Below are 21454 nucleotides of genomic sequence, written 5' to 3'. Positions count from 1 at the left end.
AATGTGCTGTAACTAATTTTCCTAGGAATGTCATGGACATGTTGTTCATTTTGCAAAGTCAAAGAGTCGGCATGGGGGGGGGGGGGGGGGCACCAAATTGTTCTTGCCTCCAGGCGACTTGGATGAAGTTACACCACTGTGTTCAGGGATTAAGATACTGTAATCTCGGATTTAATGCTGGTATATAACTAAACTGGTGTATACCACAGGATCATGACTGGATATTTTCCTCTCCACGGGAAAATCTAGTGGGTTTCTTTTTTTCCATTTTTTTATTGCATTCTATTTACATATTTTGTGGCAGATGCCTTATTTTTGTTTTTCACAGCTCCCAGTTACACACATGTGAGCATACCTGTGTGTCCCAGTTACATGCATGTAAGCATACCTTTGTGTCTTGTTTATTTTGTTCATATTTTATTTTTAAATAAATCAGCCCCTTAGATGTTTTAGCAGCCCCTCCTGAGCCCCCACAGCATCCCTGGATGGGGCAAGTTGACTTCGGGTGGGTTCGGTAAAGTACTAAGCATGACTGTGCAGTGAATTTTTTTTTATATTGAGCCCCTGCCCTAGTGGAGCTTACCACTCTACAGTCGAAACTCATTTAATACTATAAGTAGGACTGTGGGAGGAAGCAATGCTAACTCTGTGCCCACAGCATGCCTCAGCCTGGCAAGCCAGACATCTTCCTGGCTGTAAACTACCATGTGACTACATACTGGGCCTTATTCAGAAACTGTGCCTCACAGGAGCTCCTGGCCCATCTGGTGCTGCAGTGCAATGGAAAGCTGATGCAATGCAAGATCACTGAAACGCTGATCTTCTAACACCGCGAGGTCTTGCTATAACCCCACACAGCCCTTAGGAAAAGAAGATCCCTGTACAACAAATGCGCATCTTGATTAATTGGAGCCATTCATTTGAGTGAGTCCCTAACATGAAAAAATTGAGAAGAACCTCTCTCTAATGCTCCAGCAAACACTTTTACTTCTCCGGCATTTGCGTTGATTCAGTCTCTTCTGAGTCACACTGACTTTGGCTGAAATGTGGTCTCTCCCCACTTTATTTAAAAACACTTTGCCACAGCAATTTCCATTTCCATCTTTGCAGCTATGTTTTCACAAATCTGTTTGTTATGTTGAAGCTTGTTTCATATCTGCTCTAGGCTTTCATTTAAACCTAGGATCAAGTACAGCAGCACCCCTGGAATTATACGGAACCACCCCTGGATTTTTACAGCATAGGCAGCACCGCTGGAGAATTATACAGCACATCAGACAGGCAACAGCACCTCTGGACTTAAACGGCAGTGGGGCAGCACCACTGGACTGATAGGGCAGAGGGGCAGCACCCCATATAGGGCAGCACCTCTGGAATGATGTGGCAAAGAAAAGATGTGCAAGATGGAATTGTCCTTGGGCCCTCCCACCCACCCTTATGTTGTATAAACAGGTCATGCACACTTTAACAAACCAATCATTTCAGCAGCAGGGTCTGCCACACGACTGTGGCTGAAATGATTGGTTTGTTTGGGCCCCCACCAAAATAGAAGCAATTAATCTCTCCTTGCACGAATTGGCTCTACAGAGGCAAGATGTCACCCTCATCCTCCAAATCCTCCCCACTTCAGTGTTTAAATCCTCATCCTCACAGATAAATAATATTCAAACAAACCACATAATTTAGGTGTCAGTGGACTCCTTACGCTATTACCCAAAGTTTCTGAACTTGACAATGACTTATGATGAATGCGCTGCAGGTGAAGTATAAGTATAAGTATAATGTTTCTTGGTGGTTAACGTCCTTATCTCTACTTATTATGGATTGACAAAGTCAACAGATGGCTTGACACCTGTTGTCCGGATTTGTGGAGAAATAATTCCACACCGAAGAGGTGACTTTTTTGGTATCTTGCCCAGGCATGACAATGGACTTTTTCATCCCATGGACAACTGTCTCCACTGGTGCCTTATTCAAAGAAAACACATCACCATCAGCATCCTCATCGTCAACTTCCTCCGCAGTGCCAGCTACACCCATATCCTCCTCATCCTGGTGTACTTCTACAGTGACATCCTCAATCTCAATATCAGCAACTGGACTGGTGTTGCTCCTCCCAGCACTTGCAGAGGGCGTGCAAATGGTGTTAGGAGCCTCCTCTTTCCATACAGTGTTGTGAAGGTCAGGCTTAGACATCACAACTATGGATAGTGCCAGCACCCCTGTATTTTCACAACACCCCTGTAATTTTACAGCATACAAGACAAGGCCAGTGTACATTTATTTTCACTGCACCCCTGTATTTTTACAGCATACAGGACCAGTGTACTTTTATTTTAATAGCAGCACCCCTGTATTTTTACAGCATACAGGACCTGTGTACTTTTATTTTAATAGCAGCACCCCTGTATTTTTACAGCATACAGTAGTGGTTTCCAAACTTTTTTGAATCACGGCACACTAGAATATCAGAATTTTTTTCATGGCACCCCTAGGCCAAAAATTTCTTATTGAGAAATTTAGAAAGAAATATTACATTAAGTAGATCGCGTTTATACAGATGTGTCCACTTACATCTTTGCTAGTTTACTAAATTTGGCACAACATGCAAAACACGGCTAAACTGTTTTTCACGAGTAGCAAGTGGATGGATTTTAAAATTTTGGTTTGTCATAATAGAATATGCATAAAGTAACATATTAAAGAAGCAAGTTAAGAAAAATCACAAGGTATGGCTAAATCTCTGAGTCTATAGCATGTTAAACCAAGCCATACATGGCGGGATATAGCAAAGAAGTATGTGGACGCATCTGTATGTCATCCTTAGGGTCAGTTGTTTGGTGAGGGACAAGATTTGCTTCTGTTTGGCCACATATTTTATGACTGGCAGCCACCAGCACTGGTTTTGCCTATTATATTGACCATGAATAATTTGAATTGGTCCTGGACCACCAACCCAGGGCACCCCTGCAAGTGTCCCGAGGCACCCCAGGGAGCCATGGCACACAGTTTGGGAACCTCTGGCATACAGGATTAGTGTACGTTTATTTTAAAAGCAGCACCCCTGTATTTTACAGCATACAGGAACAGTGTACTTTTATTTTAACAGCAGCACCCATGTATTTTTACAGCATACAGGACCAGTGTACATTGATTTTCACTGCACCCCAGAATTTTTACAGCATACAAGACAGGGCCAGTGTACATTTATTTTACTGCTACCCTGGATTATTACAGCATACAAGACAGGGCCAGTGTACATTTATGTAATATCAGCCCCTGTGATGGTGTAGTGTCGTACATGTGTTTCCAGATGACGCTTGCTGGTTCAGGACCTCTTACTGCTTCTTCCGCAGGAGCCTGTGGCAGAAGGATAGACACCCCAAGGAAGACCCCACAGATAAATGGAAAACACAAATTGACGGTGACAAGTTTATTGCGAAAGAGGTAGTAGGTCACCGCTAAAAGACCAATTGTGATTTAAGTGAAGCACATCCAGTAAATACCAGCACAACAAATCTCAATAAGAAGGCATTCAATAAACGGCAAACATCAGTCGCATATGCAAGGAGCATATACACCTTAGCATCTGCTATTTGCATAAGTCACGTGCAACAGCAAAATATTTAAATGTAATCATCACCATCAAATACTGTTAATGTGAACATAAAACTGAAATATTATCTATAAAATGTCCACAGCATGGCGCTGTGTCGCTTAAGTTCAGTCTGTACTGGAAATAAACTCTGTGTACTCTTGTCCTACAGGGGGTGCTGTAGAGTAGGTCTGCACTGTGCACAGTCTTTGTAATCCAATGGTGGTGCTGTGGAGCAGCTACTTGTAGGTTTCTAACAGAGGGTGCTGTAGAGCCGGTAATAGCACAGTGTAGCAATAAGCTTTTAATAGAGGGCGCTGTGGAGTAAGTAATACCACAGTGTAGCAATGAGCTTCTAATAGAGGGTGCTGTGGAGTAAGTAATGGCACAGTGTAGCAATGAGCTTCTAATAGAGGGTGCTGTGGAGTTGAACTGATGTCAGCATACAGTGGGATGCAGAGCAAATGACACAATCCTGGCACACACATAGTGGTGCAGTTCAAGCAGTTGAGGGATAAATGGCACTGTCCGTGTTTTCCTTGCAATTAAAGTGGTAAAGGGAAGCGGGGGTTCACACCCTATCCCTGAAGGCTTTTTGATAAAGTGTTTGGCAGGCCCAAATAAATCACACGTGTCCCTCTCCTTGTTCATAGAGTCTTGCTGTGAACTTTCCCAAGGGGGGCTGTGACGTAAAAAGTTGGCAGGGTGATCATTGTTGGCCTGGGTGCCCATAGGTGGGGGCTGTCTGGGGTGAGGTAGAGTACCTGTATTATCTGCTGCTGTTGCCAGCTCCTGCCGGTCACTTCTCCTCACTGCTGCTTTGCAAGGTGACAGCCTTCTCTCAGTGCCCTGTCTCTCCCAGCGCAGCGTTCCTCCGGACCTCCGCACATAGCTCTTCACACACACAACGGGTCCTGCTTCACTACAATGCTGCTATCTGCTCTCAGCTCTCTGCAGCTCTCCTACCTGCTTCTCCTCACACTCCACTACAGCCAATCAGAGCGCTCCCAGCTTCCCACTCTGCAGGGATCCTGCTAGAAAGCCCTTAGCAACCAGATGAAAAGGGTTTTTAACCCTTACAGTGTCTGGCTGCAGCTGGTGTAAACTAAGAAAAGGGATACCCCACGAGTCGGCCATCACATTTATTTTACTGCACCCTAGAAATATTACAGCAAACAAGACAGGCAAATATAGTGGTGGAGGCTCAATTAGCTTAGTGATATCATTCAGGTGCTTGAAAGGGAGGGGTATATCTGAGCAAGAAAAAAAACACATTTTGTTTCCCCCAGCGCAAAATGTGTTTTTTTCTTGCTCAGAAATACCCCTCCCTTTCAAGCACCTGAATGATATCACTAAGTTAATTGAGCATCCACCACTATATTTGCTTGTTGCGAGAGGCAGAGAGGAGCTTGCATTAGGAGGGGATGCAGGTCCTGACATGTCAGATGGAGCATTATGGGGTTGCTCTAAGGTGGGTAGCTCTTAGCTTAGATATATTGTAGCAGGGAGCCATTATCATGTGGCTCTTTGCTGGTTAAACATAGACCCAGATTGGGGTTGTGGAGGTGTGGGATGTGGTGCCCCTGAATCAGCTGAGCTGGATGGCTTTAGTGTGGCATACCCTTACATTAACACTTATCACATATTAATTTCTTTAGCACTATTTCTTATTTCTCTGACGTCCTAGTGGGTGCTGGGGACTCCGTAAGGACCATGGGGAATAGACGGCTCCGCAGGAGACTGGGCACATCTAAAGAAAGATTTAGGTCTATCTGGTGTGCACTGGCTCCTCCCCCTATGACCCTCCTCCAAGCCTCAGTTAGATTTCTGTGCCCGGCTGAGCTGGATGCACACTAGGGGCTCTCCTGAGCTCCTAGGAAGAAAGTGTTTGTTAGGTTTTTTATTTTCAGTGAGACCTGCTGGCAACAGGCTCACTGCATCGAGGGACTAAGGGGAGAAGAAGCGAACCTACCTAAGTGGTGGTAGCTTGGGCTTCTTAGGCTACTGGACACTATTAGCTCCAGAGGGATCGAACACAGGACCCGACCTCGTCGTCCGTTCCCGGAGCCGCGCCGCCGTCCCCCTTACAGAGCCAGAAGCAAGAAGGTGGTCCGGAAAATCGGCGGCTGAAGACTTCTGTCTTCTCCAAGGTAGCGCACAGCACTGCAGCTGTGCGCCATTGCTCCTCATGCACACCACACACTTCTGTCACTGATGGGTGCAGGGCGCTGGGGGGGGGCGCCCTGAGCAGCAATACTGACACCTTGGCTGGAAAACTGGCACCATATATAGCCCCAGAGGCTATATAGGTGCTTTTTAACCCCTGCCAGAATCCATAAAAATGCGGGAGAAAGTCCGCGAAAAAGGGGCGGAGCTATCTCCTTCAGCACACTGGCGCCATTTTTCCCTCACAGCTCCGTTGGAGGGAAGCTCCCTGGCTCTCCCCTGCAGTCAATACTACAGAAAGGGTTAAAAAGAGAGGGGGGCACAATTTAGGCACAGTATACAATATATATAGGCAGCTATAAGGGAAAACACTCTTATATGTGATATCCCTGTGATATATAGCGCCCTGGTGTGTGCTGGCATACTCTCCCTCTGTCTCCCCAAAGGGCTTTGTGGGGTCCTGTCCTCTGTCAGAGCATTCCCTGTGTGTGTGCTGTGTGTCGGTACGGCTGTGTCGACATGTATGAGGAGGATAATGATGTGGAGGCGGAGCGAATGCCTGTAAATGTGATGTCACCCCCTGCGGGATCGACACCGGTGTGGTTGGACTTATGGAAGGATTACGTGAAAGTGTCAACTCCTTACACAAAAGGTCGACGACACAGAACAGCCGGCTACTCAGCTTGTGCCTGTTCCAGCGTCTCAAATGTCATGGGGGGCTCTAAAAACGCCCGCTACCTCAGATGGCAGAAACAGATGTCGACACGGATACCGACTCCAGTGTCGACGACTATGAGACTAGTGTACCCTCCAAATAGGTCCACCCGTTACATGATTGAGGCAATGAAAAATGTATTACACATTTATGATAATACCCCAGGTACCACATAAAAGGGTATTATGTTTGGTGAGAGAAAACTACCAGTAGTTTTTCCTGCATCTGAGAAAATAAAATGAGGTGTGTGAGGAAGCGTGGTCTTCCCCCGGTAAGAAATTGATAATTTCTAAACGATAATTGGCAGCGTACCCTTTCCCGCCAGAGGATAGGTCACGTTGGGAAACACCCCATAGGGTAGATACAGCGCTTACACGCTTATCAGAAAAGGTGGCACTACCGTCTCCGGATACGGCCGCCCTGAAGGAACCTGCTGATAAAAAGCAGGGGGTTACCCTAAAAGATATAGTCACACACTCGGGCATTATATTGCGACCAGCCATTGCTTCGGCATGGATGTGCAGTGCTCCCGCTGCGTGGTCAGATTCCCTGTCGGAAAATTACTATGGATAGGGACAATATTTTGCTGACAATAGAGCATATAAAAGACGTGGTCTTATACATGCGTGATGAACAGACGGATATTTGCCGGCTGGCATCAAAAATAAGCGCTAGGTCCATTGCCGCCAGACGGGGGTTATGGACTCGGCAATGGTCAGGCGATGCCGACTCGAATCGGCACATGGAAGTTTTGCCCTATAAGGGGGTAAAACTGTTTGGGGATGGTCTTTCAGACCTCGTTTCCACAGCTACTGCTGGGAAATCGACTTTTTTGCCACAGGCTACCCCACAACAAAAGAAAGCACCGTATCATCAAGTACAGTCCTTTCAGCCCCAGAAAAGCAAGAGTGCTAGAGGCTCATCCTTTCTGCCGAGAGGCAAAGGTAGAGGAAAAAGCTGCAGCACACAGCTAGTTCCCAAGAGCAGAAGTCCTCCCTGCGTCCGGTAAGTCCACAGCATGACGCTGGGGCTGCTCAGGCGGACCCGGGTACGGTGGGGGCCCGTCTCAGAAATTTCAGCGCCCAGTGTGCTCTCTCACATGGATCCCTGGGTCCTTCAAGTAGTATCTCAGGGGTACAGGCTTGAGTTCGAGACGTTCTTCCCCCCGCCGTTTCCTAAAATCTGCCTTACCGGCACCTCCCTCTGCCAGGGAGGCGGTGTTGGTGGCTATTCAACACTATAATCACAACAAGTGATTGTCAAGGTGCCCCTCCTTCAGCAAGGAAGGGGTTACTATTCCACAATGGTTGTGGTACTGAAACAGAACGGTTCGGTGAGACCCATCTTAAAATTAAAATACTTGAACTTTTATATCAGAAGATTCAAGTTCAAGATGGAATCGCTCAGGGCGGTTATTACGAGCCTGGACGAGGGGGATTACAGGGTCTCCCTGGACATCAAGGATGCGTACCTGCATGTCCCCATTCACCCTCCTCACCAGGAGTACCTCAGATGTGTGGTACAGGACTGTCACTATCAGTTCCAGACGCTGCCGTTGGAGTTGTCCACGGCACCGAAGGTCTTTACCAAGGTAATGGCCGAAATGATGATACTCCTTCGCAAGAAGGAAGTTTTTATTATCCCGTACTTGGACGATCTCCTGATAAAGGCGAGGTCCAAAGAACAGTTGGTAGTGGGGGTAGCACTCTCTCGGGAAGTGCTACAACAGCACGACTGGATTATCAATATTCCAAAGTCACAGCTGGTCCCGACAACACGTCTTCTGTTCCTGGGAATGATTCTGGACACAGACCAGAAAAGAGTGTTTCTTCCAGTGGAAGCACACGAGTCCTGAAAAAAAATGGTAGCTTCGTACGAAGCATAATTCCATTCGGAAGGTTCCACGTAAGGACGTTCCAGTGGGACCTGTGGGACAAATGGTCCGGGTCCCATCTACAGATACAACAGCGGATAACCCTGTCGGCAAGAAACAGGTTGTCGCTGCTGTGGTGGCTGCAGAGGGCTCATCTACTAGAGGGCCGCAGATTCGGAATACAGGACTGGGTCCTGGTGACCACGGAGGCCAGCCTTCGGGGCTGGGGTGCAGTCACACAGGGAAGAAATTTCCAAGGAGATTTCGCTTCAAGCAAGGCCCCTGCTTCAGAACCAGCCGGTACTGATCCAATCAGACAATATCACGGCGGTCGCCCATGTAAACAGACAGGGCGGCACAAGAAGCAGGATGGCGATGGCAGAAGCCACAAGGATTCTCCAATGGGCGACCTACACCCGGGAGAATGGGGACTTCTTCCAGAAGTTTTCCAAATGCGGGTAAACCGTTGGGAATGACCACGGGTGGACATGATGGCGTCCCGCCTCAACAAAAAGTTGAAAAGATATTGCGCCAGGTCAAGGGACCCTCAGGCGATCGCTGTGGACGCTCTAGTGACACCGTGGGTGTACCAGTCGGTTTATGTGTTTCCTCCTCTACCTCTCATACCCAAGGTACTGAGAATAATAAGAATGCGAGGAGTGAAAACCATACTCGTGGTTCCGGATTGGCCAAGAAGAGCTTGGTACCCGGAACTTCAAGAGATGCTGGCAGAGGACCCTTGGCCTCTGCCGCTCAGACAAGACCTGCTGCAGCAGGGACCCTGTCTGTTCCAAGACTTACCGCGGCTGCGTTTGACGGCATGGCGGTTGAACACCGGATCCTAAAGGAAAAGGGTATTCCGGAGGAAGTCATCCCTACCCTGATCAAAGCCAGGAAGGATGTCACCGCAAGACATTATAACCGCATTTGGCGGAAATATGTTGCTTGGTGTGAGGCCATGAAGGCCCCGAAGGAGGAATTTCAACTGGGTCGATTCCTACACTTCCTGCAAGCAGGGGTGACGTTGGGCCTCAAATTGGGGTCCATCAAGGTCCAGATTTCGGCTCTGTCGATTTTCTTCAAGAAAGAAATGGCTTCACTGCCTGAAGTTCAGACTTTTGTCAAAGGAGTTCTGCATATTTAGCCTCCTTTTGTGCCCCCAGTGGCACCTTGGGATCTCAATGTGGTTTTGGCATTCCTGAAATCACATTGGTTCGAACCACTTAAGACTGTGGAATTGAAATATCTCACGTGGAAAGTGGTCGTACTGTTGGCCCTGGCTTCGGCCAGGCGGGTTTCAGAATTGGCGGCTTTGTCTTAAAAAAACCCTTATCTGATTTTCCAGATGGATAGGGCAGAATTGAGGATTCGTCCTCAGTTTCTCCTGAAGGTGGTCTCAGCTTTTCACTTGAACCAACCTATTGTGGTGCCTGCGGCTACTAGGGACTTGGAGGATTTCAAGTTGCTGGACGTAGTCAGGGCCCTGAAAATTTATGTTTCCAGGACGGCTGGAGTCAGAAAAACTGACTCGCTGTTTATCCTGTATGCACCCAACAAGCTCGGTGCTCCTGCTTCTAAGCAGTCTATTGCGCGCTGGATTTGTAGCACTATTCAGCTGGCGCATTCTGCGGTAGGATTACCGCAGCCTAAATCAATAAAAGCCCATTCCACAAGGAAGGTGGGCTCATCTTGGGCGGCTGCCCGAGGGGTCTCGGCTTTACAACTTTGCCGAGCAGATACTTGGTCAGGGGCAAACACGTTTGCTAAATTCTACAAATTTGATTCCCTGGCTGAGGAGGACCTGGAGTTCTCTCATTCGGTGCTGCAGAGTCATCCGCACTCTCCCGCCCGTTTGGGAGCTTTGGTATAATCCCCATGGTCCTTACGGAGTCCCCAGCATCCACTAGGACGTCAGAGAAAATAAGATTTTACTCACCGGTAAATCTATTTCTCGTAGTCCGTAGTGGATGCTGGGCGCCCATCCCAAGTGCGGATTGTCTGCAATACTTGTACATAGTTATTGTTACAAAAATCGGGTTTTGTTGTGAGCCATCTCTTCAGAGGCTCCAAATTGTTATCATACTGTTAACCGGGGTTCCTATCACGTGTTATATGGTGTGATTGGTGTGGCTGGTATGAGTCTTACCCGGGATTCAAAAATCCTTCCTTATTGTGTCAGCTCTTCCAGGCACAGTTCCTAACTGAGGCTTGGAGGAGGGTCATAGGGGGAGGAGCCAGTGCACACCAGATAGACCTAAATCTTTCTTTAGATGTGCCCAGTCTCCTGCGGAGCCGTCTATTCCCCATGGTTCTTACGGAGTCCCCAGCATCCACTACGGACTGCGAGAAATAGATTTACCGGTGAGTAAAATCTTATTTTTAATTACATCTGATTTTTGTATCACTTTCTCTATAGCTTCGGCTTCTTAAACACTAATCTATTAATATTATATTTTTTTCACTGGTATGTTGCCCTGGGCTGTCTGGCTTATGCTGATTTGTTTGTGGTGCCATGCCCTGCACCTAGATATAGTGCTAGGGATCCCCAATATATATAGAGAGGCCTTGACGCGGCTTGGGGGCTTACACATACATTTGCGCAGATATATGTAACCGAGATCTCTGAATTGTAAGATATTGTATGGGATTTAAATCTGGTTACTGCAATCATTCAGGGTGCTGGGGGAAACAAAATGTGTTTTTTTCTTGCAGCATACAAGACAGGGCCAGTGTACATTTATTTTACTGCACCCCAGAATTTTTACAGCATACAAGACAGGGCCAGTGTACATTTATTTTAACAACAGCACCCCTGAATTTTTTCAGCATACAAGATAGGGCCAAAACCCCTGTATTATCACTGCATACAGGAGGACAGTGCCCCTGCCCCCTGTACAACACAGTGACAGCTAGGACAGCAGCAACACCCATGTACAGCTGCAGCACCCCTAACAGCACATGAAACTCCAGTGACAGCCATTACAGCACCCCTAACATCACAGTGACAGGACAGCACCCCTAACAGCACCCCTAGAGAGCACACGCTGACACCACCCGACACCACCACCCACAGAGAGAGACAGAGGTCTGTGTCCCTAACTCTCCAAGTCCGGAGTGAAAATGACAGTGATGCTTGGATGTTTATACGGAATCCAAAACTTGCGAGAATCCAACAGTGGGATGATGACGTTTTGAATCGTTCTGGTTTCTGAGTCTGGCGGGAAGTCCCGAGCCGGACTCGGAAACTGGCTCGGAACAGGATGTTCAGAGAGGTTAGGTTCTCTGGGAACTGAACCCGCTCATCTCTAACACACACAATGTTATATACACATATACAGTACAGTCACATACAGTATACACAGACAGCCATATATATATATATACACAGCCATATATGCGCGCACAGTCACAAATACACATACAGCCACATACAGTATACACACAGTCACATATACAAAAACAGCCACATACAGTATACACAGTCACGTATACACAGACAGCCACATACAGTGTACACACACAGTCACATATACACAGACAGCCACACAAGCCACACACAATATACACAGTCATGTATACACAGACACCCACGTACAGTATACACACAGTCACGTATACACAGACAGGCACATATCATGTACACACACAGTCACATATATACACACCCACAGCTACATTTATACACACACACAGTCACACATACACAGACACATATGCACACACAGAGCCACATATACACACTAGAGATGAGCGGGTTCGGTTCGTCGAGATCCGAACCCCCCGAACTTCACGTGTTTTACACGGGTCCGAGGCAGCCTCGGATCTTCCCGCCTTGCTCGGTTAACCCGAACGAGGCCGAACGTCATCATCCCGCTGTTGGATTCTCGCGAGATTCGTATTCCATATAAAGAGCCGCGTGTCGCCGCCATTTTCACTCGTGGATTGGAGATTGAGCGGAGAGGACGTGGCTACATTCTCTGCCTGAAGGCTCAATATCTGTGCTCAGTGTGCTGCAAATATCTGTGCTCAGTGTGCTGCATTGTGGTGACCACCAGTATATTATAGTAGTACAGTACAGTAGGCCATTGCTGTATCTTGCAGCTCCGTGTCAGACTCTGTTCTAGACAATATCCTGATCAATGCTCAATATCTGTTGCATTGTTGTATGACCAGTATATACTATATAGTAGTACAGTGCAGCATTTTGGTGACCACCAGTATAGTAGTACAGTAGGCCATTGCTGTATCTTGCAGCTCCGTGTCACTTCAAGTGTCCATATCTGTGCTGCAATGTTGTGAGCAGTATATAGTAGTACAGTGCAGCATTTTGGTGACCACCAGTATATCTAGTAGTACAGTACAGTAGGCCATAGCTGTTTCTTGCAGCCTAGTGTCACTTCAAGTATCCATATCTGTGCTGCATTGTTGTGAGCAGTATATAGTAGTACAGTGCAGCATTTTGGTGACCACCAGTATATATAGTAGTACAGTACAGTAGGCCATAGCTGTTTCTTGCAGCCTAGTGTCACTTCAAGTATCCATATCTGTACTGCATTGTTGTGAGCAGTATATAGTAGTACACTGCAGCATTTTGGTGACCAATATAGTAGTACAGTAGTACAGTAGGCCATTGCTGTACCTTGCAGCTCTGTGTCACTGGAGGAAGAGAGATGCAGATGCACACTCCTAGCACTAAGAACACTGATAGTAAAAATAATTTAAATAAACTCTCACAATTAAAATGGAGTATAATTGAAGTTCTTAGCACACATTTGTGCAAATATGCGGGCCCATGTACCGTGGCCAGGTGACTTCATCACATGGGTCCCTAACATTCCTACTATCACATTATATAAATGTGTGATCACACATTGAAATGGCACTATTTAGAGGTAAGTCCTGTATAAATTTATATAATGTGATAGTATTAGGAATGTTAGGGACCCATGTGATGAAGTCACCTGGCCGCGGTACATGGGCCCGCATATTTGCGCAAATGTGTGCTAAGAACTTCAATTATACTCCATGTTAATTGTAAGAGTTTATTTAAATTATTTTTACTATCAGTGTTCTTAGTGCTAGGAGTGTGCATCTGCATCTCTCTTCCTCCAGCATAGTATTAGAAGCCTCAGCATGATAGCACCTCTTGATATCTTTAGTATTAGGGTGTGCAGTCCAGGCCCCCCTTTTTTCCTCTATATTTGTGTATATATTGTACACTGTAAGGCAAGGCTTCCTTCCTCTGATATTGCCAGCCCTCCCATTTACCCTCAGGTGTTTTAATTAGCTGGGTTCCTGCATTTCAGATCACACCTTGATAAGGCACTATTTAGAGGTAAGTCCTGTATAAATTTATATAATGTGATAGTATTAGGAATGTTAGGGACCCATGTGATGAAGTCGCCTGGCCGCGGTACATGGGCCCGCATATTTGCGCAAATGTGTGCTAAGAACTTCAATTATACTCCATTTTAATTGTGAGTGTTTATTTAAATTATTTTTACTATCAGTGTTCTTAGTGCTAGGAGTGTGCATCTGCATCTCTCTTCCTCCAGCATAGTATTAGAAGCCTCAGCATGATAGCACCTCTTGAAATCTTTAGTATTAGGGTGTGCAGTCCAGGCCCCCCTTTTTTCCTCTATATTTGTGTATATATTGTACACTGTAAGGCAAGGCTTCCTTCCTCTGATATTGCCAGCCCTCCCATTTACCCTCAGGTGTTTTAATTAGCTGGGTTCCTGCATTTCAGATCACACCTTGATAAGGCACTATTTAGAGGTAAGTCCTGTATAAATTTATATAATGTGATAGTATTAGGAATGTTAGGGACCCATGTGATGAAGTCGCCTGGCCGCGGTACTAGAGATGAGCGGGTTCGGTTCCTCGGAATCCGAACCCGCCCGAACTTCAGCTTTTTTTACACGGATCCGAGCGACTCGGATCTTCCCGCCTTGCTCGGTTAACCCGAGCGCGCCCGAACGTCATCATGACGCTGTCGGATTCTCGCGAGACTCGGATTCTATATAAGGAGCCGCGCGTCGCCGCCATTTTACACGTGCATTGAGATTGATAGTGAGAGGACGTGGCTGGCGTCCTCTCCGTTTAGAGAAGAAATAGATAGGAGAGTGAGAGTGAGACAGTGACACTTCATTTACTGGAGCTTAGGAGGAGTACTCAGACAGAGAGTGCAGAATTTTGCTGATAGTATTAGTTAGTTATACTAGTGACTGACCAGTGACCACCAGTGCAGTTTTATATTATTTAATATAATCCGTTCTCTGCCTGAAAAAACGATACACAGTGACTCAGTCACATACCATATCTGTGCTCAGCCCAGTGTGCTGCTGCATCATCTATGTATAATATCTGACTGTGCTCACACAGCTTAATTGTGGGGGAGACTGGGGAGCAGTTAGGTTATAGCAGGAGCCAGGAGTACATATTAAAATTAAACAGTGCACACTTTTTTTCTGCAGGAGTGCCACTGCCAGTGTGACTGACCAGTGACCTGACCACCAGTATATAGTATACTATATTGTATTGTGAATGTCTGCCTGTAAAAGTTAAACACACGTCGTGTGACTTGTGTGGTGTTTTTTTATTCTATAAAATAAAAAACTCATTCTGCTGACAGACAGTGTCCAGCAGGTCCGTCATTATATAATATATACCTGTCCGGCTGCAGTAGTGATATATATATATTTTTTATATCATTATTTATCATCCAGTCGCAGCAGACACAGTACGGTAGTTCACGGCTGTAGCTACCTCTGTGTCGGCACTCGGCAGTCCATCCATAATTGTATACCACCTACCCGTGGGTTTTTTTTTCTTTCTTCTTTATACATACTACATCTCATTATCATCCAGTCTATATTAGCAGCAGACACAGTACAGTACGGTAGTCCACGGCTGTAGCTACCTCTGTGTCGGCACTCGGTAGTCCGTCCATAATTGTATACCACCTACCCGTGGTTTTTTTTTTCTTTCTTCTTTATACATACTACATCTCATTATCAACCAGTCTATATTAGCAGCAGACACAGTACGGTAGTCCACGGCTGTAGCTACCTCTGTGTCGGCACTCGGCAGTCCATCCATAATTGTATACCACCTACCCGTGGTTTTTTTTTCTTTCTTCTTTATACATACTACATCTCATTATCATCCAGTCTATATTAGCAGCAGACACAGTACAGTACGGTAGTCCACGGCTGTAGCTACCTCTGTGTCGGCACTCGGCAGTCCATCCATAATTGTATACCACCTACCCGTGGTTTTTTTTTCTTTCTTCTTTATACATACATACTACATCTCTTTATCAACCAGTCTATATTAGCAGCAGACACAGTACGGTAGTCCACGGCTGTAGCTACCTCTGTGTCGGCACTCGGCAGTCCATCCATAATTGTATACCACCTACCCGTGGTTTTTTTTTCTTTCTTCTTTATACATACATACTACATCTCTTTATCAACCAGTCTATATTAGCAGCAGACACAGTACGGTAGTCCACGGCTGTAGCTACCTCTATGTCGGCACTCGGCAGTCCGTCCATAATTGTATACCACCTACCCGTGGTTTTTTTTTCTTTCTTCTTTATACATACATACTACATCTCTTTATCAACCAGTCTATATTAGCAGCAGACACAGTACGGTAGTCCACGGCTGTAGCTACCTCTGTGTCGGCACTCGGCAGTCCATCCATAATTGTATACCACCTACCCGTGTTTTTTTCTTTCTTTCTTCTTTATACATACTACATCTCATTATCATCCAGTCTATATTAGCAGCAGACACAGTACAGTACGGTAGTCCACGGCTGTAGCTACCTCTGTGTCGGCACTCGGCAGTCCATCCATAATTGTATACCACCTACCCGTGGTTTTTTTTTCTTTCTTCTTTATACATACATACTACATCTCTTTATCAACCAGTCTATATTAGCAGCAGACACAGTACGGTAGTCCACGGCTGTAGCTACCTCTGTGTCGGCACTCGGCAGTCCGTCCATAATTGTATACCACCTACCCGTGGTTTTTTTTTTTTTCTTCTTTATACATACATACTACATCTCATTATCATCCAGTCTATATTAGCAGCAGACACAGTACAGTACAATAGTCCACGGCTGTAGCTACCTCTGTGTCGGCACTCGGCAGTCCATCCATAATTGTATACTAGTATCCATCCATCTCCATTGTTTACCTGAGGTGCCTTTTAGTTGTGCCTATTAAAATATGGAGAACAAAAATGTTGAGGTTCCAAAATTAGGGAAAGATCAAGATCCACTTCCACCTCGTGCTGAAGCTGCTGCCACTAGTCATGGCCGAGATGATGAAATGCCAGCAACGTCGTCTGCCAAGGCCGATGCCCAATGGCATAGTACAGAGCATGTCAAATCCAAAACACCAAATATCAGTAAAAAAAGGACTCCAAAACCTAAAATAAAATTGTCGGAGGAGAAGCGTAAACTTGCCAATATGCCATTTACCACACGGAGTGGCAAGGAACGGCTGAGGCCCTGGCCTATGTTCATGGCTAGTGGTTCAGCTTCACATGAGGATGGAAGCACTCAGCCTCTCGCTAGAAAACTGAAAAGACTCAAGCTGGCAAAAGCACCGCAAAGAACTGTGCGTTCTTCGAAATCCCAAATCCACAAGGAGAGTCCAATTGTGTCGGTTGCGATGCCTGACCTTCCCAACACTGGACGTGAAGAGCATGCGCCTTCCACCATTTGCACGCCCCCTGCAAGTGCTGGAAGGAGCACCCGCAGTCCAGTTCCTGATAGTCAGATTGAAGATGTCAGTGTTGAAGTACACCAGGATGAGGAGGATATGGGTGTTGCTGGCGCTGGGGAGGAAATTGACCAGGAGGATTCTGATGGTGAGGTGGTTTGTTTAAGTCAGGCACCCGGGGAGACACCTGTTGTCCGTGGGAGGAATATGGCCGTTGACATGCCTGGTGAAAATACCCAAAAAATCAGCTCTTCGGTGTGGAAGTATTTCACCAGAAATGCGGACAACATTTGTCAAGCCGTGTGTTCCCTTTGTCAAGCTGTAATAAGTAGGGGTAAGGACGTTAACCACCTCGGAACATCCTCCCTTATACGTCACCTGCAGCGCATTCATAATAAGTCAGTGACAAGTTCAAAAACTTTGGCCGACAGCGGAAGCAGTCCACTGACCAGTAAATCCCTTCCTCTTGTAACCAAGCTCACGCAAACCACCCCACCAACTCCCTCAGAGTCAATTTCCTCCTTCCCCAGGAATGCCAATAGTCCTGCAGGCCATGTCACTGGCAATTCTGACGAGTCCTCTCCTGCCTGGGATTCCTCCGATGCATCCTTGCGTGTAACGCCTACTGCTGCTGGCGCTGCTGTTGTTGCTGCTGGGAGTCGATGGTCATCCCAGAGGGGAAGTCGTAAGCCCACTTGTACTACTTCCAGTAAGCAATTGACTGTCCAACAGTCCTTTGCGAGGAAGATGAAATATCACAGCAGTCATCCTGCTGCAAAGCGGATAACTGAGGCCTTGACAACTATGTTGGTGTTAGACGTGCGTCCGGTATCCGCCGTTAGTTCACAGGGAACTAGACAATTTATTGAGGCAGTGTGCCCCCGTTACCAAATACCATCTAGGTTCCACTTCTCTAGGCAGGCGATACCGAGAATGTACACGGACGTCAGAAAAAGACTCACCAGTGTCCTAAAAAATGCAGTTGTACCCAATGTCCACTTAACCACGGACATGTGGACAAGTGGAGCAGGGCAGGGTCAGGACTATATGACTGTGACAGCCCACTGGGTAGATGTATGGACTCCCGCCGCAAGAACAGCAGCGGCGGCACCAGTAGCAGCATCTCGCAAACGCCAACTCTTTCCTAGGCAGGCTACGCTTTGTATCACCGCTTTCCAGAATACGCACACAGCTGAAAACCTCTTACGGCAACTGAGGAAGATCATCGCGGAATGGCTTACCCCAATTGGACTCTCCTGTGGATTTGTGGCATCGGACAACGCCAGCAATATTGTGTGTGCATTAAATATGGGCAAATTCCAGCACGTCCCATGTTTTGCACATACCTTGAATTTGGTGGTGCAGAATTTTTTAAAAAACGACCGGGGCGTGCAAGAGATGCTGTCGGTGGCCAGAAGAATTGCGGGACACTTTCGGCATACAGGCACCACGTACAGAAGACTGGAGCACCACCAAAAACTACTGAACCTGCCCTGCCATCATCTGAAGCAAGAAGTGGTAACGAGGTGGAATTCAACCCTCTATATGCTTCAGAGGTTGGAGGAGCAGCAAAAGGCCATTCAAGCCTATACAATTGAGCACGATATAGGAGGTGGAATGCACCTGTCTCAAGTGCAGTGGAGAATGATTTCAACGTTGTGCAAGGTTCTGATGCCCTTTGAACTTGCCACACGTGAAGTCAGTTCAGACACTGCCAGCCTGAGTAAGGTCATTCCCCTCATCAGGCTTTTGCAGAAGAAGCTGGAGACATTGAAGGAGGAGCTAACACGGAGCGATTCCGCTAGGCATGTGGGACTTGTGGATGGAGCCCTTAATTCGCTTAACAAGGATTCACGGGTGGTCAATCTGTTGAAATCAGAGCACTACATTTTGGCCACCGTGCTCGATCCTATATTTAAAACCTACCTTGGATCTCTCTTTCCGGCAGACACAAGTCTGCTGGGGTTGAAAGACCTGCTGGTGAGAAAATTGTCAAGTCAAGCGGAACGCGACCTGTCAACATCTCCTCCTTCACATTCTCCCGCAACTGGGGGGGCGAGGAAAAGGCTAAGAATTCCGAGCCCACCCGCTGGCGGTGATGCAGGGCAGTCTGGAGCGACTGCTGATGCTGACATCTGGTCCGGACTGAAGGACCTGACAACGATTACGGACATGTCGTCTACTTTCACTGCATATGATTCTCTCAACATTGAAAGAATGGTGGAGGATTATATGAGTGACCGCATCCAAGTAGGCACGTCACACAGTCCGTACTTATACTGGCAGGAAAAAGAGGCAATTTGGAGGCCCTTGCACAAACTGGCTTTATTCTACCTAAGTTGCCCTCCCACAAGTGTGTACTCCGAAAGAGTGTTTAGTGCCGCCGCTCACCTTGTCAGCAATCGGCGTACGAGGTTACATCCAGAAAATGTGGAGAAGATGATGTTCATTAAAATGAATTATAATCAATTCCTCCGCGGAGACATTGACCAGCAGCAATTGCCTCCACAAAGTACACAGGGAGCTGAGATGGTGGATTCCAGTGGGGACGAATTGATAATCTGTGAGGAGGGGGATGTACACGGTGATATATCGGAGGATGATGATGAGGTGGACATCTTGCCTCTGTAGAGCCAGTTTGTGCAAGGAGAGATTAATTGCTTCTTTTTTTGGGGGGGTCCAAACCAACCCGTCATATCAGTCACAGTCGTGTGGCAGACCCTGTCACTGAAATGATGGGTTGGTTAAAGTGTGCATGTCCTGTTTATACAACATAAGGGTGGGTGGGAGGGCCCAAGGACAATTCCATCTTGCACCTCTTTTTTTCTTTTATTTTTCTTTGCGTCATGTGCTGTTTGGGGAGTGTTTTTTGGAAGGGCCATCCTGCGTGACACTGCAGTGCCACTCCTAGATGGGCCCGGTGTTTGTGTCGGCCACTAGGGTCGCTTATCTTACTCACACAGTCAGCTACCTCATTGCGCCTCTTTTTTTCTTTGCGTCATGTGCTGTTTGGGGAGGGTTTTTTGGAAGGGACATCCTGCGTGACACTGCAGTGCCACTCCTAGATGGGCCCGGTGTTTGTGTCGGCCACTAGGGTCGCTTATCTTACTCACACAGTCAGCTACCTCATTGCGCCTCTTTTTTTCTTTGCGTCATGTGCTGTTTGGGGAGGGTTTTTTGGAAGGGACATCCTGCGTGACACTGCAGTGCCACTCCTAGATGGGCCCGGTGTTTGTGTCGGCCACTAGGGTCGCTTATCTTACTCACACAGTCAGCTACCTCATTGCGCCTCTTTTTTTCTTTGCATCATGTGCTGTTTGGGGAGGGTTTTTTGGAAGGGACATCCTGCGTGACACTGCAGTGCCACTCCTAGATGGGCCCGGTGTTTGTGTCGGCCACTAGGGTCGCTTATCTTACTCACACAGTCAGCTACCTCATTGCGCCTCTTTTTTTCTTTGCGTCATGTGCTGTTTGGTGGAGGGTTTTTTGGAAGGGACATCCTGCGTGACACTGCAGTGCCACTCCTAGATGGGCCCGGTGTTTGTGTCGGCCACTAGGGTCGCTTATCTTACTCACACAGTCAGCTACCTCATTGCGCCTCTTTTTTTCTTTGCATCATGTGCTGTTTGGGGAGGGTTTTTTGGAAGGGACATCCTGCGTGACACTGCAGTGCCACTCCTAGATGGGCCCGGTGTTTGTGTCGGCCACTAGGGTCGCTTATCTTACTCACACAGCGACCTCGGTGCAAATTTTAGGACTAAAAATAATATTGTGACTGAAAATGAGTGTAAATTATGGTTTTTGAGGTTAATAATACTTTGGGATCAAAATGACCCCCAAATTCTATGATTTAAGCTGTTTTTTAGGGTTTTTTGAAAAAAACACCCGAATCCAAAACACACCCGAATCCGACAAAAAAAATTCGGTGAGGTTTTGCCAAAACGCGGTCGAACCCAAAACACGGCCGCGGAACCGAACCCAAAACCAAAACACAAAACCCGAAAAATTTCCGGCGCTCATCTCTACGCGGTACATGGGCCCGCATATTTGCGCAAATGTGTGCTAAGAACTTCAATTATACTCCATTTTAATTGTGAGTGTTTATTTAAATTATTTTTACTATCAGTGTTCTTAGTGCTAGGAGTGTGCATCTGCATCTCTCTTCCTCCAGCATAGTATTAGAAGCCTCAGCATGATAGCACCTCTTGAAATCTTTAGTATTAGGGTGTGCAGTCCAGGCCCCCCTTTTTTCCTCTATATTTGTGTATATATTGTACACTGTAAGGCAAGGCTTCCTTCCTCTGATATTGCCAGCCCTCCCATTTACCCTCAGGTGTTTTAATTAGCTGGGTTCCTGCATTTCAG

The sequence above is a fragment of the Pseudophryne corroboree genome, chromosome 2 (assembly GCF_028390025.1).
Source record: "Pseudophryne corroboree isolate aPseCor3 chromosome 2, aPseCor3.hap2, whole genome shotgun sequence".
In the NCBI taxonomy this organism is placed as follows: Eukaryota; Metazoa; Chordata; class Amphibia; order Anura; family Myobatrachidae; genus Pseudophryne; species Pseudophryne corroboree.
The sequence above is the reverse complement of the archived record's forward strand: the minus strand, read 5'-3'. Positions refer to the sequence as shown.